The sequence below is a fragment of the Polypterus senegalus genome, chromosome 15 (genome assembly GCF_016835505.1).
Source record: "Polypterus senegalus isolate Bchr_013 chromosome 15, ASM1683550v1, whole genome shotgun sequence".
Lineage (NCBI taxonomy): Eukaryota > Metazoa > Chordata > Cladistia > Polypteriformes > Polypteridae > Polypterus > Polypterus senegalus.
Genome location: NC_053168.1, coordinates 42,901,512 through 42,928,624, shown reverse-complemented (window position 1 = coordinate 42,928,624; position 27,113 = coordinate 42,901,512). Strand labels below are relative to the sequence as shown.

The window sequence follows — 27,113 nt, the reverse complement described above, 5'->3', positions numbered from 1 at the left end:
TTGATTGCAAAGAAGGCCAAAGTTATAAAACGGGGTGGTTACTTCTTTAAAAAAAAAAAGTAAACAACGTGAAGAATAAGAACAAGACGAGTAACAAAGTGTAATTGAGAAAAGCAATAAACAACCCTGGCTGTCCTACAGGGCTTCACCATGAAGAGCTTGGTGTGTAATGTCCTTGGTGCCCGGCGACCTGGAACAATACTCGACTGGGCCATCTAGTAGTTTGTGAAACAAGGATGGACTAGGGCAACTGCGGACTACATCAACAGTTTCTTGATGCAAGAGGTGCATGTTTTTATTTCAAACAATAAATGTGACAAAGTTCAGTCATAATTAAGAAGGTTTAAATAAATACTGTCTTTGAAAACAAAATCAACAGTATTCTAGAGATTATAAAAAATAATTAAAACACCATTAAAACCAAGTTTGTCCAGAGTTCTCCCACCAGAGTAACACAAATCGCAGTACTCATTTCATAAATGTGGCCACATCACCTCTATTGCTGCCCTTGGTAAAAAGTGCAAGCAACTTAAAAATCATGACATTTCCTCTAAAATCAAACTGGATCACTTTTGTAACCCTTGGGACCATTGTTTCCATCTTGGGTGATCCTTAGGCCCTTGCTGCATCTATCAACAGCTTCAACATTGTGGAACCCAGCCTCCTCGGCTCCCTCATTGCCCTTCCTTTGGTAACTGCAGTAAGTCAACAGAGGTAAAGTCACCCTGCCTCTGTCTGTAACATGGCAAGCTTGACATCCTCTTCAGGAAAGCACTGAAAATCAAAGGTAGTTTTCACGCTATTCTAGATGTTCATCTCGCTACATTGTTGTCCTGTGCCACACACCATATAGTATACAGTATGTACAAATTACATGTAAATATTACAAATGCTTGATTCACTCTATACACCTCTGAGTGTAAAAATACACCAAGTCATTTCATGTACACAAATTCTCAGATGATTCTGCACTTATGAGGTTTAGTGATAAAGGGGGATGGGACAGAGTATAGGAGTCAGATGGAAAACTTTGTTTCTTGATGCAAAGAGAATTGTCTGTATCTTTAACATCAGCAAATCAAACCAACTGCTTTTTGACTTTTATCACACCAAAGGGCCTCTATGTCCAGTCACTATTAAAGGAGTGGATGTAGGGGTGATCCACTCCTACATGTACTTAGGGGTCCACATTAATGACAGGTTGGACTAATCTCGGAACACAAAGGAACCATAAGAAAGGGCAGAGCAGGCTATTTTTCCTTAGTACATTGTGGTCCTTCAATGTGGGAACTGACATTGTAATGGCCAATGCAATGTTTTATGCTGGTAACATCACTTCAAGAGAGGCCCACCGAATCAACAAGCTATTTAAAAGGCCAAAATCAGTTATATGATGCACTTTGGACCCTCTGGAGGTCACAGCAAAGGGGAGAATTAAAACAAAACTGTGTGCCACACTAACACTGAGGACTTTCAGCCAATGAATAATTCAGCAAAAGTGTATCAAGAAATGCTATAGGGGCTCCTTTACATCAACAGCAATATGTCTGCATAATGCTTCAGTGTGATGGAGACAGCCAAGTCAGAGGTTTTCTCTCTTTTTAATTTTCTTTTTTGTTCAGATGAAAATGTGGGCATATTTATTTATCTACTTATTTCTCTACCTCTAGTATTTATTTTTTTAAAGAGCTTCTGTAAAAAGCCAAATTTCCTCCTGGAGACAAATAAAGTACTATCTATCTATCTATCTATCTATCTATCTATCTATCTATCTATCTATCTATCTATCTATCTATCTATCTATCTATCTAATTTCATGCAAATCAGGAGAGAAAAGTTATTTAGGAAGTAACTTACTTTGATTGTTGGTCAAATGATAACTTTATATCAATCTCATTTACAAACCTATACCTAGGCTGATATTGTATAATGCCTTACAGCTTGTTAGCTTCCCATTTTTAACACAGTTCCATTGGATATGCAGCTGACATAACTGGTTCCCCGACCAGCACAACACATTTTGAGGTCAGAGCCTCTGTGTCTCTTTAGTCCTTTATTTATCATGATTTTAAAAGGCAGACTTACAGTATTTACAGCTAAAGATTAACTCAAGTATGTTCCCTCTCTTTTCATTACAACAAAATTTTAACATAAGCCAATAATAATACTTAGGCAAAACCTAATATTTATAACATGTTAATAAATTCACAATACTCACATGCTTATGCCAAATGAATAAGGCAGCCTGCTGCCCTGCCTTGAAGGCCTAATATGTCCTAATGAGCAGTAAATGCTTCACCCTATCAAACCAACCTTTCAGACTGGAGGCACTTGTTTATGTCTGAATTAGTTGTCCAGTAATCTGGTGATTGTTTTATGTTTACCCAGCCAATCAACTCCCAGATGTCATATTTCTGTCTTTTCTGTATAATGAGCTAATCTTCCACTTAGGGGCAATTTTCCTAATTTCTGTCCTGTCTACTCAGGTCAAAAAACTTGATAGCTTGATGACTTTCAATTTAGGCAACATTCAAATGTTAAATCACGATAACAAAAAATAGCAGCAGGGTGTCATATCTGCTCTCCTTTTTTCTTCTTATTGAAATATTATTTACAATATCTACCTAATAATCAATACAATTCCGTATATGCCTATTTTCTATATCTTTTCCTCTGTAACCATAAATTCAATCAAACTGTCCCTGGCCTTCAGTTCTAATCTTGTATTCTATATTTTCTGGATGTATTAATTTTTAAAAGTGCCTAGTTCTACAGTTCATGTAGTGCATGATATTCCTGAGTAAAAGCTAAAATACTTACTTGTGTATAATACATAAGTATAGAAGAACATCACAAACACATACATTTCTGCATAATCATTTAAATATAAATCACAGTGATATACTTATTACTGATTATCGTTCCTGCACACTGATTATCTGTCACTCTGAATGCATACCTTTTTTTTTGCCCACCTAACGGCTAGTTGCGTTGTTTATATTTTATCAATGTAGCCAACTGACTCCCAGTTAGTCTGCAGCTGTCTTGTTTCAGTCATTGTGGTACAACTGGCTGACCAATCACTAGCATGGCACTCTCTTGCTTTTGTTACCTCTGTCTGGCCACAACCCTGGCCAGAGGAAGTGTGTCTAATTCACCCTCCTGTCTTTTGTGGTGACTTACTGTTTGAAATCTTCAGTTGAGTCTGGTTTCCTCTCTCTTTCACTTTATCCCCAGTTTCCTTTAATACCTCACGGGCATATCTGTGCTCTACTTAATAACCTGCATGGCATCAACAAGGAGCATCTGAGCCCACTTTGCATGTATATTAACAATTGGTTAGCCTCCCCATTTAACACCCACAGCCACTGACCCTGACTGTTTTTATTTTAAAACTCACATTTCCATGCAGTCCTGACTTGTTTCACAAGAGAGTTATAATTAAAACTGATGAGTTTTGTGTTGTTGAACAGGGGAAGGATGTCCTTTTTATAATCTCTTGCTTTATTTTTGACTAAATTGTAAATCTTAGGTCCTTCATATCAGTTAATCAAAAATCTTTACTGATCCAGTATGGCTTAACCTATTTGGTGTTAACCCCAGGCAAAGCTCAGAATTCTATGCAATTACGGTTGAACTCGAGTCAGGCTCAAGATGATGTGCAATGATATGCGTTAAGTAAGGCTGAATAACTCTCAGGACAGTATTCATCTAATGGATGAAATAACACAAGTTTTAGAATGAACTGAACACTGAACTGATGCAGGATACGGCACTGTAAGACCGAACCACTGTGCTATGCCTGGTGAATTTGGTCATGTGAAGTACTATGGTGAGACAGTAGCTGCGTGACAAAAAGGCAAAATAATTGCGATTGAGTGCAAGGACAGGCAAGATGCTAAACATCCACAGTAAGTATTCTTCACAGTACAGCATCTGTCAATGTTTGCATCAGGAAAAATGTGGAAGTCAGTAAACCTGGTGCTGTTGCAGCCTGCAATAACAGAAGGGGTGTACAAATCTTGGAAGTCAGACACTGACATTCTACACTTTCGTGTGCAAACAACGGAAAAAAATATAAGAAAGGTGTGCAAGGAAGCACGCTTCTACTGACACGCCTGCAACTTGGGGCTGTGCATCGATGATTGTCTCAAAACATGTCACACAAAGGACGTGTACTAAATCTGCACAAGCACAGCAGTGGACACTAGACTTTCTATTATATTTATGTTGATGTTTTGATATGTACATGTTTCTGTTACACATAATAACATTTTTTCTTATTGAAAATAATTCAACATTTTTGGCTAATTATTCCTGGGATAAACATAATGCTAAGGGGATACAAGAATTTTTTTCTTGCTTAACTGGATCATCACATCGTCATTTCTTCTGGTGTAATTAAAATGAATAAACCAATGTTTTTAAAGCTATTTTATTGCCATTCTGAATGCACAGCTAAGTATACAGAGCTAAAGACATTTTTTTAGCTTGAACACACTGCTACTAAAACACTTCCATTAACTACTATTGGGAGCAGAACTTAAGTAGGCACTGAGATATTGGAATTTCAGATGGAAGGAATATTTCTCAGACTCATTCATGTTTTAACTGGTTATATCTCTTTCTGTACTTTCTGTACTTTCTGTAGCGCAGACAGAGAGAGAAAGGAGGAAAGGATCAGGAACAGAACAATAGAGTGCTGCATATTGAGACAAAAATAAGGAGTTGTAACTTGGAAATCAATCAGAGAAAACCATCTAAGTCAATACCCAAACTTAAAGACAACATTGAAGGACATTACAATAAAGCAAACCAAAGAAAAGACTTTCTTAAAGCAAAAGAAATTTACCATAGATTTGTTTTCATTATTTTGGATTATTACATTTCCCGAAGAGAGGGTGTAAATACTGTCACAAATAATGATGACATGTCAGCGTGACCTCTGGCGACCTGTATTCACATCCTAGCAACCCGAGGACAGCAGCCATCAAGGACAAAAATGACATTGTGGTAAAATTAATAAATAACAAAAAAAAATTATTGAAACTGGTAAAATACTTAATGTAGTCGCTAAAAGAAAGTAAAATAACAAAAATCATGGGAATCAAATCAGGGTAAAAACAATCCACCATGGGAAAATTCTTAAACTAAGTGATAAATTAATGAATGTATATTCAAATCTCTTACTTAGACAGAAGTATGTAATTTTTTAAAAATCTGGACCGCTCAACTTTAGGAAATTATGTCATAACTGTCCCTTAACTATATATGTTGGCTAAGTACTTGGCTCATACCTGTAGTGTTATTTGGCATTTTACACATACAGTACTACATCAATTTATGTGTTCATGCTTTTATGGTAAGGATTCCATTTTTATGGTTTGTTTTTTATCAATGAATTAACAGTTTATTTTCATTAATAGCTTGTATTTATTGTTTACACAATGCTCTGAAGTAGCACCATGTGACTGAGTCAATAACTATGTTTACTACTATAACATATTTTCATACACGATGTGCAGCAAAGTGCTCGACCAGATGTCAAGAAAAAAATTACAAGACATAAAAAAACAACAAATTATAAATAAACAAGCATAAATTAATAAATGCAATACCAAAAACATAAAGTATTAATAAACTAATATGCACTTAAATACAAATAATAAAGCATATTCCTTAGTTATGTATTTTCTTTTAGGTCTCTAATGATTATAATGGGGCGGCACAGTGGCGCAGTGGATAGCAATCCTGCCTCGTAGTTAGGAGACTTGGGTTCACTTCCCGGGTCCTCCCTGTGTGGAATTTGCATGTTCTCCCCATGTCTGTGTGGGTTTCCTCCGGGTGCTCCGGTTTCCTCCCACTGTCCAAAGACATGCAGCTTAGGTGCATTGGTGATCCTAAATTGTCCCTAGTGTGTGCTAGGTGTGTGTGCCCTGCCTGGGGTTTGTTTTTTGCCTTGCGCCCTGTGTTGGCTGGGATTGGCTACAGCAGACCCCCATGACCCTGTAGTTAGGATATAGCAGGTTTCATAATGGATGAATGATTCTAATGACAAGCCCACTGTTCTTGTCAGATGTTGAAGGGGGACAGAAAAAATAAAAATCCTGCCTGGTGAGAAACTAGAGAAAAAAAATCTGCAGGAGTTCCAAGGCCAAAAGACTGCCCAGCCCCAACTGAGCATTCTACTAAACATAAATATGATTAAGTATTCCTTATTGTTTTTTAGGATTCGTTCTAGAAGATTCAATGCAATGGGTCGACAGCTGGAGCATCCACATTCATTCCAACATCACAGGTGGCCACACAGTACTTTAATCAGATAGTGGTAAACTGGAAGTGAAAACAGAAAAGTTTAATAGTGATGGCAAATCCATGAAGTATATGATATTTCAAAACACAAGTACAGGAACTAAAATAAAGCTATAAAAAAGCTAAATTAAAAAAGTGTGTTTTAAGAGTTTTTAAAAATGTTTCATGTTGTTAGCCTTCCATCTCTTTATTGGTAAAGTAATCCAGATCTTTGGAACGTAGCAGCAAAAGGCTGCGACACCACATATTTTTTACTTTCTTGTATACAAAGTATAGGGAAAGTATTTGAATCATCCAAAAATGTAATTTCCCTGAGTCTGAAAATACATTTTTTGGAATTACAGTATGTGTCTGTCTGTGTGTATGTAAACACAATAACTTGAGAACGCTTTCACTTAGGTCAACCAAGTTTTGCATACAAGTACTGGGTACAAAACAAAGATTTCTATCAACTTTTGAGCTATTTCCAGTAACCGGAATTGATACTTTACCTGAAACGTTTCCCCAAAAATATTAAAAATTAGGTTTAGGGTTAGGTATAAGCATTCTAAGCATTTTTTGCCTCTTTGCATTTTTCAAAATATAACTGGTTTTCGAGATAATCACAATTTTCCATTTGATGTTCATATATATTTGACATATTTGAGAACATTTTTGCTTTACATAAACAAAACTTTCTGTACAAGTATTACATTACACACATTCCTAAAGTCTCTTGCAACTTTTGACCCCTTTCCACTTACTGAAAGTGGTAGTTTACCTAAATCGTTTTCCAAAATAAAATTATAATGCCAAATTTTTTATTCATACAGCTGCAGAATCTGATTTATTCAGCTTTACTTTTATAATAATTGTTCAATATGTTATTAATTTGATTTGATTTGTTGTTGATGGTTCTTTAATGTACATAACATGAAAATATAATCAAAATCCATCCCTATATCTGAGTATATGAAAAAGTCTAGGGGAGACCACTCCCTTTATTCTAAACTCTTAAAATAATAAGCAAACTAGTGTTTGAGATCTAATATTACAGCTGGGAATATAAGAACACAAGCATTCAAAAATGTCAGAAGAAGCAGATTATTCAGAGCTTTACATGCTATTAATAATAAAATCAATTGTAAACGACATGGGTAACCAATGTAATGATGCTAAAACTGTTGAGATATGCTGAAGTTGAATTTTTCTGGTAAAAATTCTTGCAGTTGCATTCTAAGTGCAGCCAGTTTAGACTGTCCTGTTAGGGGTGCATTACAGTTATCTACTCAGTTAAAAATTAAAATGTGAATTAATTTATTGATATCAATTGGCTTCCATTTTTGTGTAACCAGTTCCAACCTTGTTCTCTGTTTTTAACAAATCTGTATTTATATTTGTACCAGTTCTGTGTTTTGTAATTAGATAGATAGATAGATAGATAGATAGATAGATAGATAGATAGATAGATACTTTATTAATCCCAAGGGGAAATTCACAATTAATTATAATATTAATTATAATACAAAATAAAATCACAATAATTAGTGTAATCTATACTTGTATTATGACTAAGAATTGTTCAGAGCACTCTGTACCAGCTATAGAAAAATATAGGAATATTAAAATTTCTCAGCTTCTGCAATATTATAGCTTTTGCAATGTTAATTAAATGAAAGAATGCATTTCTAGTAATATTGTTAATGTGTGATTTGAAGTTTAGGCAGGTTCATAACAACTAAATTCTTTACTTTCGCCTTGACTTTTAATACCAAATGATCGAGATTATTTCTAAGACCCTCACTTTCCCACTTTTGCCAACAACTAAGATTTGTTTTTTGCTTGAGAAAATTGCCACTCATCCATTCTGCAATACTAGTAAGACAATGAATCAGAGGGCCAAGAGCTTCTGAATCGTGAAGATTCAGTCATGTTACTGATGTCCTGGGATGTGACACCCTAAATATGGTGATGTTCACATCACTTGCTATTGCTCAGGGGAAACTGTTAAAGAATCTCTGAAGAACTTTGGTGATGGTTACTTTAATTTCAAATAGGCTCTAATGTTAAGTTTTGCGAATTCTTTTTTGATCCGCAACTTTGATTTTTGCTTTGCCGGTTGGATTTTGTAGGCTCGTCTCTTTGTCTCTTCAGTTCTGACCTGTGCCTGTTTTTGACCACTTTTTTGTGTGCATTTTTCACTTCCTTGTCCTATTTCCTTGCTCACAATAATTCTGAGACCATGTGGCTCAAAGCAATACCTTACTGGTCTACTATCTTTACCTATTTATCAAACACTTTTTCAGTTACTACACAGTAGAGCCTCATCAACTAATAGCTCTCTTGAGAGAAACACCAGATATAATAGCATTGTGATATGAGCAAAATATTGTGATATTTTTATTACACTACTAACTTGTCTTCTCTTGATTGACTAAAGTAGCCTAACCTGCTCAGCTTTTTACAATGGAATGTACTGTACTATTCAAAGTCAGAAAGCAGCAAAATCTCTAAACAGAATCCTGCCCCAGATTTAATACAAAAAGGAAGATTTTAGTATTAAGAATCTTAAAAACTGACAGACAGAGAAAGAGGGAGACAGGGCCAACCTATCTGATCAATCAATTGTTAATATGATCTGTAGGTTTACACTGTGAGAACTGCTTCAAACAAGTTAAAAATCTTTTTCACACAGTTTTTATTACAGAATCTAGAAAATAATGATTAATAATAATCATAATAATTATTTTTATTTTTATTCATTAGTGTTTAATAGAGGGAATTTGTGTCTCATTTCAAAGTATATTGTATTTTATCACAAACATTTTGTTTAATATGTAAAGGTGAATTAAATAATATATTTTATCACAAACATGTTTTTAAATATGTAAAACTGAAATAAATAATCAAATAAAAATATCAAAAGGGTACTCATAAGCGCTGGGTAAGTCATCATAAATATTTAAAGGAGAGAAGGAGTATGTAAATAGAACCCCAAAGAAAGAATTTATCTTTGCATTGCGAATGGGAGCGAGAACACTGTAATTAAACCATCTGGCTATTCCCAAGAATACAAGCCCTGAGTCATCTTCTGCAATTCTAGATAATTCATTTATAAGTATTTAGGATGAGTCATTGCAATAAGTGCTTAGGGTGCAAATAGTAAACTAATTCAGACACCCCACCATGTTCATAATGCATGCAACATTTTAGTCTAGACCTTTAAATAAAATAAAGCATGTGGTGGAATGTAATTTGCTAAATTTAAACTATTGCTGAAATGCATGCATTACAAAGTATATCTTTACAAGTACACCCTTTAAAAGGGAATGTAAGGAAATCATATGCACTTGTTTTAAGAAGGCGAAGAATGTTTTACTGTTCTTGTTCTATATAGTGAATAAGTATCCACAATTTTAGGGCAGCATGTGCACATACAGCATCTATATATTTGATAAGGGATGATCAATGTAAGGATTTCTGGAGCTAAAAATCTAAATGAGGGAAAAGTGGTCTACGGCCACATAATGAGAAATCTATGTACTATACTGAGTCGAGGGATGTTGTCAGATCGCACAGTCCAGAACTGGATCAGGCAAATCAGATAATAGTAACATTCAGTATATGGCTCATCTGGGTGTACTGTAGCTGTTCATTTTGTACTGTCAGGGCATTTTAATTTTAGTGTGGGTGCCATTGTATAGAATGTGGCACCCACTCATGTGTTACTCACAGTGCTGTATAATGACTAGGCCAGACATCCCATAAATGGTTCCAAACTGGAGATGCATTGTATATAAATCCTCTAATACATTGTCTTGATTGGCAGTTTTGGTTAATTTTGTATTCCTATTCTTTGCATCAGTGTTTATGGTCATTCAGGGGTTCCCCACTTCAAAGAACTCATTTCCGATAATCAACAATTAAATTTGTCTTGTGTATAATCTTGCAAAAAATAATGAAAATATTCATATAACTCAGCTTTTCAATAGGATGTTTCTACCTACATAATGAAAAGCATCCTTTAAAATATTCAGAAGCATTGTCTTCACAACACATAATACATAACAAACCAGTCTACAGCAGCGTTTTTCAACCTTTAAGTGTTTGCGACCTGAGTTTTCATAACAGTTTAATGGCTCCCCTCCAACATTTTTTTGAAATGTAGATGCATATTTTATTATACCTACTTAACTTTTATCAATATTTATCTAACTCTATATTTATTGTTCTAGTATCAGAATGTAGTTTAAGTTAATTTGTTTTGGTTTCAACAGATGTTTTTTTCATATTTTTGATTCTTGTTTTCTTTTTGTTACTTTGCGCCCACCTAGGGGGGCCCGCCCCACAGGTTGAGAACCACTGGTCTACAGAAAAGACACAATGGGTTTTCTAAAAGTCTAAAAGAAATTAATTAAATCTTCACTGTACAAAGTAAAATTAGAATTTTTTACTAGCAATATGAAGGAAAGATAAATAATGGAGAAAATTATTTGTATGCTGCGGTGGGTTGGCGCCCTGCCTGGGATTGGTTCCTGCATTGCGCCCTGTGTTGGCTGGGATTGGCTCCAGCAGACCCATGTGACCCTGTGTTTGGATTCAACGGGTTGGAAAATGGATGGTTGGATTATTTGTATGGTTTTACTACTCTACCGCTGTCCCTAATTGACTAAGCATATAAACTAAAGCTAACTGAATTTACAACTGATTATATAAGATTTTGTCTGTATATAATATAATTAGTATAAAGTAGTACCACTTTTTTTGTTGGATAATTTAATGAATGTTTGACACTGGAACAAATGAATATTTTTATGTTTGTGCAGTTATTTCAAATTTCTCTTGTTCCATGTTCATTTCCTAAACTTTGATGCAGTACTGGCTGGCCTCCATTAACACAATTATAATTCTGAAAATGATCAAATATCCAATAAAAAAAACATGAACTTGATTGAGAAACTAAAAGAAATATTGTACTGTTATCAGGATTGCCATTTTTTTGTCCAAATGTCTCTGTATTATTTTCACTTTCTTTTTTTCGTGACATAAATTTGGATCACACACAGTAAGGTTCTCTTTTTTGTGCTGTTTTACTACAAAAGATGATGTAAGTGCCAGGTAGAAAAAGATGAAATCAAACCACTTGATAATAAAATTGCTTTGTGAGCTACTTGAGTGCTTGTTAAAAAAATGTTGGATATTAGCTGAAATCATAAATCACTTTGCTGACAGCAGTGGGACAAATTGGATCATGTGGCAAGAACTGTAAAAGATGCACATTGTGCAGAATTGAAGGTCAGTTTATTTTTTTTGTATTGGCTCCATAGGAAATTCAGAGGAACAATCAGGAAAAGAATTCCTAAAAAAACGAAATGATACTATTCCTAAGTGTAAACTTTTTTCATGTACTCTTTTAAGTTACAACAATTAACTGATGATGTTATTCAGAAGTAATTAAACTGAATATATATGTATACACATATATATATATTGTGGAAGCCGGCCCAGACACAGACAGGCAGACACGTTTGTAACACCCAACTCACATTTATTATACATAGTACAGTGCAACATAAACCCCTACAAGTCCCCAAAGTCATGGCAAACACAAAATGCCTCACTTCAGGCCACCTCCTTGCCTCTCCTCCCAAGCTCCAGGTGTCTCCCGAGAATCTTTCGCCGGCACTTCCTATTGTGGCGGAAGTGCTGGCTGTGCAACCGCAAGCACTCCAGATGTCCCCAATCCTGGGTGTTACAGAAGTGCTGAGGTCCAGGGCTCCACAAGCATTGGGGCACCCCCAGGCGGCAACCATGGGCCCCTACAGGGTTGAGCTTCAATAAAATCTGTACCCGTGGCCCCCAAAAGCACCAGGGTGGTCGCCGCCACATGGTCTGGAGGAGGCGTAAGCCCTCCTCCGGTCCTACTGGGCGTCCCGGCCAGGTCGCCTCACCAGCCTTGCGACACTGCCACTCTGCCAGCGAAGACCCATTGTGTGGAGCGGCATGTCCCGTGAGGGCAGCTTACCCCCGAAATGGGTCCTACTACTGAAGCTCCGGGCCCTGCAAAACAAGCAGAAACAGGGGCAGAGACGCTGCCTGGACACCACCACCTGGCATCCTGCCGTGCCTCGCACAGGCAGCGCTCCCCCCTCTTACCAGCACCCCGGGGCCTGCTCCTTCAGCAACCCTTCCGAGGTTTCTGTGCCCCTTTGGTTGGAGCCGCTCGCACCCCCATAGCCTCAGCTGACTTTGGGGTTCCCCTCTGCCTCCGCAGAGGGCGACCATCCACTGGACGTGAGCTTCCTGCTTCACGTCCTCCCTTATCGGAGGAACTGGCATTCTTCCCTCAATTCCTCCTTTTCCTCTGGGATGCCGTGATGGTTTGGGTCTGCACATGGCAAATGCACAGATCCTGTCCCGTCTGCATCTCTATAGAGGTGCAGGTGAGAACACTCCGTTCATGGCCCGGTGGCGGTCTGTGGGTCAGCTCTCTCTCCCAGGGCTGTGTGCACGCCCCCGCGGCGAGTGTGTGGGCTCCCCTGCTCTGCCGGGCCGTCCACAAAATTATTTACGAAGGGTCCCCACCTTGTAACAGGCGGAGAGTCCTATCTGGGATGCCATTGTGGAAGTCGACCCGGACAAAGACAGGCGAACACGTTTGTAACACCCAACACACGTTTATTATACATAGTACAGTGAAACACAAACCCCTACAAGTCCCCAAAGTCCTGGCCAACACAAAATGCCTCACTTCCTTCAGTCCGCCTCCTTGCTATCCTCCCAAGCTCCATCCTTCTCCACTCCTGACTCAAGCCAACAAACGGAGGGAGACAGCCCCTTTTATAGTCACCCAGATGTGCTCCAGGTGCCTCCCAACAATCTTCCGCCGGCACTCCCCAGTGTGGCGGAAGTGCCGGCTGTGCAACCAGAAGCACTCTGGGTGTCCCCAATCCTCTTCCCTCCAGCATTTCCAGGTGTGGCGGAAGTGCTGAGGTCCAGGGCTCCACAGACATTGGGGCGCCCCCTGGTGGTGACCATGGGCCCCTACAGGGTTGAGCTTCAAAGCTCTGTACCTGTGGCTCCCAAAGGCACCAGGGCATTTGCCCCCATGTGGTCTGGGGGAGGTGTAAGCCCTCCTCCGGTCCTCCTGTGTGTCCCGACTGGGTCTGCGACAATATATATATATATATATATAGTTTTTAAAAATTGGTATTTCCTTAAAACCACCATTGCTGGCATCTCATACTACTTTACAGCATTCATACTGACAGTTGTACCAATTAAACAGGAAAACTATAATGTCACTATCTGGTGTTTTTCGTGATCCATTTGTATTTACTACTGTGGACACTGATGAATTACTATGTACTGCATCACGGCAGCTATTCCCCTTTTGTCCTTGAGATGGTCACGGTTACTGTTTGCAAAAAACTCTTTCCTGCCCTGGAGCATAGCTGCTCTGCTCCAAAACAGCATCTTTAGCTTCGTAAATGAAAACCGTAAAGAAAATTACAGAGCAGTGAGAATCTATTGTGTTTTATCATATCTGAATCTGAACATTTACATCAATAAAGTTTTTTATTTATTTCTGCTCTGTAGTATTTTTACATAATAACAATGAAATGCAGATTCGGTGTGATTTTTATTCCATATTACATTTGAAGGCGAGGTATAAATGCTGAAGGAATCAGATTTTCTGCTCTGAAGTTTTCTGTATTTTGGTCAGTAACAAGACTTAAAATTTTCATAAATTTATAAGTCCAGGTTTTGGTTCTCAAATAATTACTGTTTAATGTTAAATTCAATAAAGTAATATTATTAGTGTATTATTATTTATTTAGCATATGTGTATATCCAAGATGACTTACAAAGCAAGTTATAATACATAAAAGAATGATTAGAAGGTGCAAACATCTAAAGCAACAATGAACAAGATAAAAAAAGTGTAGCAGCAGTACTACTACTACTACTATATATAGTTACAGATAGAATAAGACAAAAGTGGCATCCTGTCTGTAAGTATAACAGCAGTTGTCCTTTAGAAAAGACACTAAGCAGTTCCAAAATATTTAATAAAAAAGTGCTTTTTCAAAAGATGCCTACACATGAATAAATTGGGTGCAGTAGACAAAAGGAGATCTTTCCACAGCTTTGGATCAAGAATGGAGAAGTATTGTCCAGCTTTGTCACTTCTGTGAAGAAATGGGACAGTTAGAAGACAGGCAGATGCAGAACTGACACTTCTTCAAGGGATGTATGGAGAGACCAAAGACTTGAGATACTAAGGAGCAGAACCATTCAGAGAACTGCAAGTCAGGACAAGAGTTTTGAGTTGGATTCTTGCAATAGGAAGCCAGTGAAGGGACGGAAGCAGAACAGTAGTAGGAGTGAAAGAGGGAAATGATAACATCAGTCCGGCAGCTGCATTCTGGAGGAGATGGAGAGGTTTGATAGCAGTTGAAGGAAGCCCCACCAGCAGAGAGTGGCAATGCTCCAACCCATAAGGAACCTGTGCTTGAACAAGGAGATTCATAGCGTAATTACTGAGGAAAGGTTGGATCCTCTGCATTTTATGAAAAATAAATGACATCCAATGCAGACTCAATGATAATAAAAAAAACTACAGAAAGACTTTTCTACTTCAATCCAGGACTCTGGAGATTTGAGACTTCAAGTTTTTATTAACATCATCTGTACAGTATCAGTTTTAAAAAAGTAGTCCTACTGCAGCTCTGAGCTATCAGTTTTGACAATGTCCTATTTAGAAAATGATTCCTGCATCTTGTGATGCTTACTCTGTCATGAGATACATGCTCTTGGGCTCTTCTATAGTATAAGCGTCTTTTGCTACACATTGCGTATTATGCAGCAGTCACATGGGAAATGAAAATAATAAGAAAGACCTCTGGTAGCAGTTGAAATTTGAGGTTTTGATGCCATTGCAACAGCCAGCATCTTGAGCGTCCCTCTTTTATTTTTGTACTCTGCTTAACTTTGCTTTTTGAATTGTTGACTTCATTTAAATTTTGTCTTTTCACTTGATTGCCATGGATTGTGTCTGTACTGCTTGTCTCCCTACTTCGGCTCATTCTGTAAGCTTTGGAGGTGTTTGGATAGGCTTTTTATGCCAGTAAAGCCAGTGCTGCAAAGGCTCTAGCCCCTGTGGCAGTTCCCAGTCAGTGCACAAAGCTCTTTCGAAGCCAATGCCTTCAGTTAGTTTTGCTGTAACAGTAAACTGAGATCTTCCTTGCCTTCATTCTGTTACAGCTCCTGCATTGAATAGCTATTGTTCAATGCTGTCCTTTATAGTGGCTCCCTTTTATTTGTTTATAACTAGTCAAGTCCCTAGCATGCATAACGTATGCTCATTCTAGAGTCATATATTGCAGAGGTGTAAACTAATTCCAAAGATTTACTCAGGGTAGGGAATGTGGACTTGAAGAAGTGAAGGTGTTATTTTGGAAAAACGATTGCTTTTGGAAAGTCTGTTGTTGTGGTATGATTACTATGGACGACTGACTGATTGTTGTGAGCTGTGCACATTGCTGGCAGCAGACAAGTTGATTTCAAGCAAATTAATCTTTCTGGGTTGACATTCACATCAATGCACACATGCGTATGTATTTGCTCATACAGGAAAACATATGTTAAGGCATGATACAAGATGCATTGTGAATAATTCACACCAAGCAGTAATGCACTGTCATGAAGAACATAAGTAGTATATGAATGATGTGGAAATAGTGGACATAATTACTTACCGACCCAGTAATACTCTTGCGTAAAGGAATACATTTTCTTTTTACTTTTACCTCACAGGCAACATTTAAGCTTGGCTTAATGGTGCCATCTAAAGAGTACAACTGATCTATGTAGTATTTCATCAATACAGAAGTACTGGGAATACATATTTGCCTACTCTGTAAAACTGTCACACTAAAAATAGATTTAGACCAGTGCCTCTATAATTACAATGGTTGACTACCTTTTTGTAATAGTCCATCTTTTGAAAGCTTCTATCCATCAATCCATTATCCAACCTGCTATATTCTAACTACAGGGTCATGGGGGTCTGCTGGAGCCAATCCCAGCCAACACAGGGTGCAAGGCAGGAAATAAACCCCAGGCAGGGCGACAGCCCACTGCAGAGCACACACAGACACACATACATACCAAGCACGCAATAGGGACAATTTAGGATTGCCAATGCACCTAACCTGCATGTCTTTAGACTGTGGGATGAAACTGGAGCACCCGGAGGAAACCCACGCAAACACAGGGAGAACATGCAAACTCCACGCAGGGAGGACCTGGGAAGCGAACCCAGCTCTCCTTATTGTGAGGATGAAAGCTTCCATTATTTAGATATTCCACAAGCTCCTAAAATTTTAATGTTACATAATCAAAAAGTTCCATCAGGATTTCAGGGTAACATTGTCCAGTCCTATTAATAAATTCAAAAAATAAAACTCCATTTTGCTATTTAATCAGTTCTCAGCTAAATTGTGCTTATGTCTGTCCAGTATATCTGATTCACTCTGATTCAATCTGTTTTGGCCATGCAGATCTCACATATCCCAAAAGATATCACAATGTCCTTAAACTTGTTACTATATATCATTAAGGTGTGAACCTTTTTTTCTGTGATGCCTTAGACACAGGCAGAATTTCTAAGAACAGCTTCCTTTTCACATTTTGCCTCACAAGTATTCAACAAGACCATCTCATTGGCCTTGAATAACTGGCAGCTCACCTTTAACAATTCCAGTTGCTTTAATGTCAACAGTGACAGTTAATTTTTGGGGGAGATACAACAACATTTATTTATAATAGCACATTTTCATACAAACAGTAGCTCAAAGTGCTTTACATATTAAAGAATAGAAAAATGAAAGACACAATTATAAAAAAAAATAAATCAACATTAATTAACATCGAATAAGAGTAAGGTTCAATGGCCAGGGGGGACAGAAAAGAGATGCTTAGAAACCTTGGAATGTTTCCTGTCTGTACCTTAACAGGTATGATACTCTAACTTGTTCAAATCTGCATATCAGTCCCCTAATGGTATATTATACCATGTGGGAATAATCAAGCCTTGACATGTTAGGGGGTTTGGGTCTTCCTCCCATATAATTGTAGAGTGGCTAAAAAATCTGAAGGTTTTTGAAAAAAGGTCTTTACAGACAAGAGTCCAAAACAGAACTGAAGTTATGGTACAAACAATGTCGGTTTTAAAGTGGGAAGGAAGGAAATGGCATCTTCTGGGATGGGACTAGAAGTGACATCTTCTGGGGATGGAACCGGAAGTGATGTCTTCTTGGGTGGGGTCGGAAGTGACATCATAGGGCCCAGGTGGAGTTTCCTGCAATTGGTCTGCAAGGAAAAAGAGAAGGGATTAGTGCACTATGCCACCCCTTGGTCCACCCAGGAATTACCTTCTTTTGAGCCCTTTAGCTGCCTCCCATACATACATGTGTGACAACCATTACTTATAGTTATTGGTTTTTTGTGAGGATTGTTCTACAGGAGGGTGTTCTACCTGAGGTTGCTTAGACTTAAATACCACCTCAAAGTCATCATACAGTTCCACACAGGTGAAGAGAGTGTCTGTTTCTGGGGATGACGTTCTCTGAACTAGAAACTCCAGCCAAACCACTTGATGTGCAAACAGTGTTCTAAAGTAATGAAACCTCATATTCAGTAGGTTTGATTATGAGAAGCTGACACCTCTTAAAAAATTCAAACCTCCAATGTAAATCTGTAATTGCAGTAGCTCTTGTTTTTTATATATTGTAAAGGAAGAAAATATTTTTTTCCTATTTTTTAACAATAATTTAAAGAAAGTTGAATAGTGTAAGTTACTTGCTTTACTGTAGTAGCTGTGCTCTTTGCACTTACATGTACAAAGAATTAAACTTTATTACATCTCAGGCTTCATTTGAGTAGCACACATGTTTACAGCACTTTAAATGACATAATTCTGGTTTGCCCAGCTAGTCCCTCTTGACCTGATTACACATTGCAGGGATAATATTCCTATCATGTGTTTCTTTACCCGGGAGGATTGTTTAATATATTTTTTTCCTCACAAATTAACTTTTACTCTTCTCCTTTAATGTGCCCCTTAAGTTTCCATTTTCTGGAGTGCCTTTTTCTACTGAATTAAATAAATGACTATACTGTACATTCTGCTCTGTTTTAGCACTGATGAAATCATAATAAAAATAACCCCCTTAAGTCATTACTTTATCAGCCAAAACCAAGTTTTAGAAGCAAAATGCTAACAATAAAATTAAAATCTTTTCAGAAACAAATTTCTTGCAGACACAGCACAGCTCAGAACCCTAGGACACCAGCATAAAGTTAATAAGCCAACTCATTGCAAGCAGTACATTTAAAATTATACTATGTCCAAAAACAATGCAAGTAGTGCAAATATTTTTGAAAGGTAGATTCCATTGGCTAAATCAACATTATTTTAAAAAAAATGTTTTCTTTTTTTATTTCCAATTTTTAAGATTTTCCATGAGAATCAGAGCTGGTACCTTTGTGAACATCGGATTGATTTCAGTCCCAGTTTCATTCTCCTTGTGTCTGCATAAATTTTCCCCTGGGTTCTACATACTCCTCCAAATGCCTAAAAACATTCAGTAAGTTAAAATTATAAATTGGCAAAGTGTGAGGAGTGAATTGTGACCTGCAATGAACTTTGTCATTATACTTATTCACAACAAACTTTAGTTGACGGCTCCGCCTTTACAGCCAAGTATATTTAAAAATTAGACATAAAAAAACCATATGAATTACAAAAAAATTAGAGATTAAAAAAACACTTAGTGGAAAGAGCAGGATAGATTATATTTACAATGTATATGTAACATTATGTACAATGTAAGTAGTTTCTTATAAATACCTTATTCACCATAAATCAACCTGATTGACAGTTTACAGTGAGTATGATGTGCTAGGGTGTTGTACCGTGTTAGCCATTATGGATGTAGTGAGAAGTTAAGCAAAATTACATCTTTTATTGGCTAACCAGAAAGATTATAATATGCAAGCTTTCGAGGCTACTCAGGCCCCTCCTTCAGGCAAGACGGGTCTGATGTTTTGTGTATTATGTACCACCATAGGATGGAAAAAAGTAAAAAATAATAATGGGCCAAGATTCATACTGAACTTGTCATACCTGTAAACACTTTGCTTGGGAACTGACTCCATTAGGCAGCATGTTATTGGCTGTCAGAAAGGCTTTGTAAGTGTAGAAACTATGCTGGAACGTCATCATGGAGTTATCTAATTTGACATGCCTAGTGATTTCTAGTTATGTAATCTGACATATTTCACTGACACAATCAGCAACTGCAGATGTCAATTCTGACATCCCCTCCAACTGAAAGTGTCATGTGTAATTTGTCATCATCTTAACTGGGTTTGAATCCCGCATCCGGTCACTGCCTGTATGTTGTCCTTGAGCTAGTGGAAAACAAAGGCTGTGAAAGGGAACACTGGTGGTCGTGTGTGCAGGTAATTTCTAAACACTGATGGCCTGATTTTCTAGGTACCCTGGACTGTGGCTTTGTTCATTTGTCTCCAACAAATAATTCAGTGGTGAATTCCAAGAGCAGTCGGTAATATGAAAGTGGCTCTCGTGCATCTAGAGGGTAAATGCTGTTTTAGTTTTCAAAATACTGTTTAGTTTATAAAGTTCATTTCCATTTTCATTTTTGTTTAATCTTATGCACTCACTTTTTGATGTTCATTTGAGGCACTCTTTTTTGAGGTTTACTTCACACATCCACGTTTTGGTGTTAAATTCATGCACTATTTTTTATTTTAATTTATGCTGTGATTTGTATTTTTACTGACCTTTAGATTATTATTTGTAATCTGCTTTATCTCACACTTTCATTTTTTTGATAATTTTGACGTTTTTTTTTTATCATTAATTTTGTACACATTATTTTGGTTTTTTTCTGTGTTTTGCCCTTTGGTGTCATAGTAATATGAAGATAAAATTCACATGGAGAATCAGTAGCTGATGAATGCAAAAGTAAGAACAATATTACCAGGCATTTCACACCTTAATGATTTAATTGTTTAGTCAGATTACAGTGCAACTCAACCACCCAAAATGTTCCATTATTAATATATTTATATAAAACAGTATATACATACAGTAGTAAGATAAAGAAAAGTAGGGAAAAAAAAAGAACTGTGGGCTTACTTTTGTCATTAGAGAATGAAGTCCTGCCAGCTCCAAAAGCTTCCCTTTCAAGTCTTCAGATAAGCTACTAGATTAAGAGACAACTACAGCATTTCCTTATGATGATAATTGAGTCAGAATAGAAGCTAAGACTGTACATTATTTTCTTAAATTACAGCAGGCTGTACCAAGAAAGGGGAAGTACTTAAGTTGAAAACAGATTGCAACACAAAGTCATTCTCTTTCATGTCATTTAAAGCTGTCAAAACCAGTGGCACACATTTGATTATTTACTTTTTTCTCAAGTGCATTTTAGATCCCCCTCTTCAAAAAGACAGTTAGTCTTTATGTCAGATTACACATTTAAGAATCGTTCAGCTGCTGCCGTCATTCACTCACATTTAAATAATTAGGTGCAGGAGAACATTGACCACAGTGTTTGTGTGCATTGACTCTTTTCACATGTTAAAAAGGAAATGTTCGTCAATGCAACAATGGTAGGAGTCAGGAACAGAAACACATTCTGAGGGGAAAGAAAGGGTGATTGAAGTTCTGAATGCCTAATCTGAGGAAAAAGTAAGGAATTCATATAGCATCATTAAAGCTACTCTTAGAGAAAGAAAATGGGAGAAATTAGACAAAGTAGTCAAAATTTGTGTGCAGTAAGGAGCTTTGTGGTTGTTGCACACAATTTCTAGGTAGCTAAATAATAGATGTATCTGTTGCTATTATAATTCTTATCATTATCTACCATTCTATCCATTTCTCGACCTTACATTTTCCATTACAGATATGTGGAGAGCTCATGTCTGTTCCAACAGTATAAAATACATAGCAGAAACCAAGCCAGAATGGGATTCCAGCCCATGACAGCATCACAGCACATTCTTACTGACACCTCCAGAGTGGGCCAAGTTAAACATCCAGTTTCCCCAATAATGCACTAAACGTCTTCAATTTAAAGTCATACATATTGAGGAACCCTATGACGATGCGGGTTCTGCTCCATGCTCCCATCTGGCTTCTGTGGAGCTCTCGAACCTGACACTGTCTGTAATGTAACCGAATGAGCTGGACAGTGAAGACATCACGAAGCAATGGGATGACACAAAAAGTGCAAGAGTGCTTTTATTTAAAAAAAAACAAAAACAAACTTTTCAAAAACAAGTGCAGTGCATAAAGTTCAATAAATAAATAATCCATTAAAAACAAGTGAAAAATGTGGAGGTTAAAATCACTTAATTAATAATAATAAATAAATAAATAAATAATTCCTTTAAAATGAGGTTAAAACAATGGCTGGAAGCAGTCCTTTTAAAAACAAAGCCTGGTGCCTTCTTTCTACTGGCAACTCCCCTGCTTCTCCCATCCAGGCTATGCACCAGGGGAGTCACCATACCTGCAGCCGATCTTCTCTGCCTTCTGCTAGTCTGTTCGCCTTTCCGATCCTGGGTCCGGTGGGCTCCACCAGACCGTGACTTGGGCTCCCTAGTGACCAGGGTGCTCACACTGGGGTTTTCACTTCCCAAGATTCCCACTTCCACTGCCTTCTCAGCCTTATGCGGCGAGCCAACCTTCTCCCAGTAACTTCTGCTCCACACAAGCGCTCAGCAGGAGCGACCACTACCGTCGGCCTATGGGTGCTGGCCAAACACCCTGCTAGGGCTCGACTCTCCCAGCTGCCTGCAAACACCAGCTAGTCTGCTCTCGCTCGCTCTCTCTTTCTCTCGCACTAGTGCACTGGCTCCTTCACTTCCAGTGTTTCTCTCCCTTAACCTCCAGTTACTTTTCTTTTCCTCTTCCCCTTTCCGCACTCATGCTCCTACTATATATAATATATATAATGGGGACATGTTTCAGGTGTGGCGATTAGCAGTTCCTGGCTTCAATTATGGATGTGGACGATTCCTCATCTGTGCACATAAGTGAGGACCACCCGCATCATAAAGTGCTCGGGAACCGCTCCGGCCACACTACCACGCCATCCTTTAAGCCGCGAGTGCGGCAATTATCTATTTAATAACTGGCCTTTTCGATCTGAGCTGTGGACCCGCTATACCACAAACCCTCTTTTATGACTTACCAAAGGTGATTATCAGAGTGGTGGGCTAGTCAAGCACGATTGTCAGAGCTGGGGGAGGGATTGACCATTATTGCCAGAGTGCCCATTATAATTATAAACAATAGCACTACCATTAGAAAAAATAGCAATGGTGGCAGTCACCCAATGGTCAAGAAGCACTGCTCAAGTGTGTGCAAAGGAGGCTGTAATGCAGGACCGGCTGTAAGTGCAGAACAAGGCTGAAAAAATGGATAACCAACTTGTATACTCTATGTATATGTGTAATTCGAATGCTAAAATGCTTATTACATTTATATTTCTATACTTATGTAACTTCTTATTTGAACAAATAACATTAATTAATGTTAACACAGAAATCATATGGGGGAGAATGTTCAGTATCAATTGAGTTTCATTGTTTCCTCCTGTGTCTGTGTGGTTGTTTCTTCCGGTACTTTTCCTTTTTTGCCACCACACTGAATATGCGCAGATTACATTTATTAGCATCCCTTAATTGACCTGGTGTGTTTGTGCATTAGCAGGCCCTGCAATGAGCTGGCAATCTGTCCAAGGCTTACCCCTCTACACTGAATTGGATTAAGCAAGTTTTAGAATGTTATGTTCTATTATTTCAGACAATATCTACAAACTAGAATGAGTATTGTATGGTTCTAGAGCAAACTAGGAAAAATATGTTTTATACCTCATTTACACATTTATGGCATTCTTTGTTCTTTGTTGGGCGGAGTGGTGGCTCTGAGCTGATCTGTGCTGGTATCCAGAAGGTTGCCGGTTCGAATCACTGCCATAAGAGTTCCTACTCTGCTAGGCCCTTGAGCAAGACCCTAAACCTGTAATTGCTCCAGGGGCACTGTACAATGACTGACCCTGTGCTCTGAACCCATGGGGTATGCGAAAACTAACAAATTCCTAATACAAGAAATTGTATAATGCGAAATAAAGAACAAAAAAAAAAAACAATACTTACTTCATCAGTCTGTTCAGTTTCAAAACTAGCTAGTTCAATTGAAGCCAGCAGGGTGCTAGAACCTGTCTCAGCTTCATTGGACAAAAGACACGAACCGTCTCTGGACACTGCACCTGTTCAACACACACCCTCGATACTTTAGAGACAACAATCAACCTAACCTGCAGACCTTTTGGATGTGGCAAGAAACCTGGAGAGCCAGCATGAAAAATAAGGCAGACAAAAAGAACATGCAGACTCTGCATGCAAAGTGAACAAAGCAGTGTCCAAGCTTATTTAATTCAGCTTTTTCTTAATTTTTAATAACAGAAAAAAATCACATTAAAGAGTCATTTTTAGAAGCTGACAAATTTTTAACACTTTGAAAATATACACATTATTTTCCAAATGATGAATGTGGTAGAGTATATTCATTTGCTAAATAGATATTCCTTTTTTTTGCTGAATATTTTGTCTTTATATGATGCTGTCTCAGTACTGAATTGAAGAACAAAATTCTTTCTTAGAAGAAGTGCTCCTCCTTCTGGAGAATGACAACATTTTTTCTTGAGAAAACCTCCTTGTATCAGGGAAGAACAGATAATGAACCCTTGAATGCAAATATTCAGAATGCACTTTGATGCTTCAAATATTAATTAAGAGTTTAATTACATATCAGTCTGGTCGGCAGCCAAAGCAAGGATTTCATAATGGGTTTCATGTGTTAAAATGTACTTGTTCCAGCAATTACTTTTGCCTCAATACTTAAGGTTTATTTCAATTGGTATTTATAAAGCATGTCAGAGGCCACCCAGTAGGAAGTTACAGTAATCCAACAATGCGATAAACTAGAAGTAAATTAAAAGCAGCTTATCAATCCCCTGTACTGAGAATTTCAATAGAAGCTTTCAGTCGTGACAGTAATTTTGGCAATTAAACAGGAATTAGAAAAAAAAGATTTAATCCATTTTTTGTAAAAAACAAACAGCATCTATCTAGTCTACACAAACAGTCTCTTTTCTTATGCATATTTTTTATTTCTTATGTTAATATTTTAATTATGTATATCAAAAAATATCTTGCACTTGCACCCCACTGTCATCTTCTTCTAGATGACTTTTTTGCTATATTCATTTGGCACTAGTCAGTTAGGTACTCCGTTGATGTTATACAAAATGTTCAAACTCCTTTAAGTTTTCTGAATAGTGCTTTGTACTTCACTTTTACAGTTTAACACTTGCATTCAAGTCTTTCTCAATTTTACGCCCTTTCTGTAGATGAAACACAGTCATCGCTTACTAATGTTGCTAATCAGTCTTCAGAAATAGCGGATGAAACAGGCCTGCCAGAAAACTGCAATAATTGAATGCCTTTTAGAATTACCTTGCCTTGTGCTGTTTAAAGCATGCTTTTGTCTACTAGCAAATTCTGCATTAGCCATTTTATTACTGCGATATCTGCATTCCCCTGCTGAGCCAGTTCTAACCATTGAACTCTGCTTTATTGGCACCAGCCCATTACTAGCATCTCAGAGACAGCAGGAGTGGTGGTGTAGTGTAGCTAATTTGGCAGCCATTCTGCAAATGATTAATGACCTAGGACGTTCAAATGCATTAATCACAACAGTAATGGCTAAGTATTTTTAACAAAATGCATTAATAACAAAAGAAAAAGAAAATTAAATTTTTAATGGCAAAAAAAAGCTATACAGTTTTCAACAGCAGGATGTTTTTAAACAAACATTTTGACCCTGAAGGCCAATAGCCATGCAAGAAAATGTGTCAAACAAAATTGAAAACATAAACATGAAAATGATCATCTATGTGCAAATGTACATTGTGGTAATCCCCTTTAGCATCTGTTAACAGATGCTTCTAAACAGTTGGTGAGGAGTTGCTGATACAAACAAAAATTGATAAAAAAATACAGATAACACTCCGGGGAGATTTACAGTTTTAATAACCAGTCACTCTGCTAAGCAATTGGACAGAGTGAGAAGCTAAAAATAAACAGCCTCAAACACAGAAGAAAAAATGACAAGCAAGGTAGATATAACTGCATGGATTTTAGTCTACCTACCTATGGAGGATTTATAAAAGATAAAATCTACCAGCCCCACTGCAGCACTGAATTGGGATAAACAAGTCCAAACAGAGGTAGATGGATGGAAATTACCGCTTTACGCTTCTTTAGTTTGCTGCTGTAATTAATTTTAGGATAACACATTCCTAACCACTCATATTGTAGTTCAGTTAAACTCTGATGGTTGTTCAGGGCAGTTCACAGCTGTAAAAAGCTGTACCCTCTGTATGAAATCCAGTAAAGTCCACCTGGTCCTCCTTGTCTAGAGGAAATTTTTCTTAGCTCAGGAGGCCAGTCACTCATTTCTGAGCAAGAGCAAAAAGTTGCAGGTAAATGGCCAGGAGACAGATGACTTATATCTGAAATGGCAAAAGCCTGTTATTAGTGAGATGCTAGAAGCTAGTGAGAGTTACAGATAAGTGTGAAAGGGAGCTAAAGTGTAATTCTGCTGTGGGTCTGATAACTTCACCACCCCAATAACCTCAGGTATAGAAGCTCCTCAGTTTTGAAGCACATTCTTTTAGTCATACTGGCTGCCTCTTATTGGTGTGCTTTGCTGGAGGGACAAATAGAGAAAGGTAGATTGAGTGAGAGCAAGAGAGAGAGAAGGTGACAGAGGGAGAAAGAGTGATCCTCAGAAGATGAAAAAACTTGCTGCAATAAAAAACAGGAATTCATTGTAGCTGTGTTTGTCAAAGGTTTCCAAATAGTTCAAAATAGTTCAAATGCAGCTTCCAGACATGCATTCCAGCACAAGTATGACTGGCCACACATAAAAAACTCCATAGTTCAAGTGTCTTCTTTTTAAAGATTTAGTGAAATTCAGAGCAAACATTTCACTCAGAAAATAAGGGAAAAAAGTTGATAATATGCACAACAAAGAGGAAAAGGCAAACTTTTAGAATTCTGCTTGAGGATTAAGTATCTAGGTTACATTTCCTAAGGTTTCTATATGTTACCAAATTCATGGCATCTACGTACATAACGAACGTAACATACATAACGGTAAGAAAACTATATGCCATTAAGGCTTGTCTGTCTAACAGTTCACGTTTTTTTCTTGATCTATAACTTCAATCAAGGGGTGATTCTATTGTCACACAGAGCTGACTTTATGAACATTCCATTTTCTTTAACTTATAGGGTTTTACACCGAATCTCTCATTATCTCCGTTAAGCTGTGTTATATTCAAGTTCAAAACTAAGCAAACGAAGGTAAATTTACCATTACCATTAAATTAAAGGATTTGGCTCTTGCACACATTATAATATTTTCTATAATTATTTTATTTGGAATATGATGATAAATTACATTGACAGCAAAACCATTTAATAGGATGCAGAAAAAACATGCACAGTGCCTTTAGGAAGTATTCAGGCCCCTTCACTTTTTTCAATATTTGCTATATTACAGCCTTATGCTAAAAATCATTTAAATTTATTTTTTATCCACATCAAGCAACACTTAACGTAGAATGACAAACTAAAAATATGATTTTAGA

The 27,113-nt window shown here is 37.5% G+C and overlaps 1 long non-coding RNA gene across 1 annotated transcript; it reads right to left on the bottom strand.

The window, feature by feature from the left end:
* Positions 1-17,198: 17,198 nt before the first annotated feature.
* On the bottom strand, positions 17,199-20,622 carry LOC120515949. Its single transcript, XR_005630738.1, has 3 exons — positions 20,522-20,622; positions 18,840-18,931; positions 17,199-17,667 (listed from the first exon to the last, which is right to left on the bottom strand). It is a non-coding gene; the product is annotated as an uncharacterized LOC120515949 (long non-coding RNA).
* Positions 20,623-27,113: the final 6,491 nt, after the last annotated feature.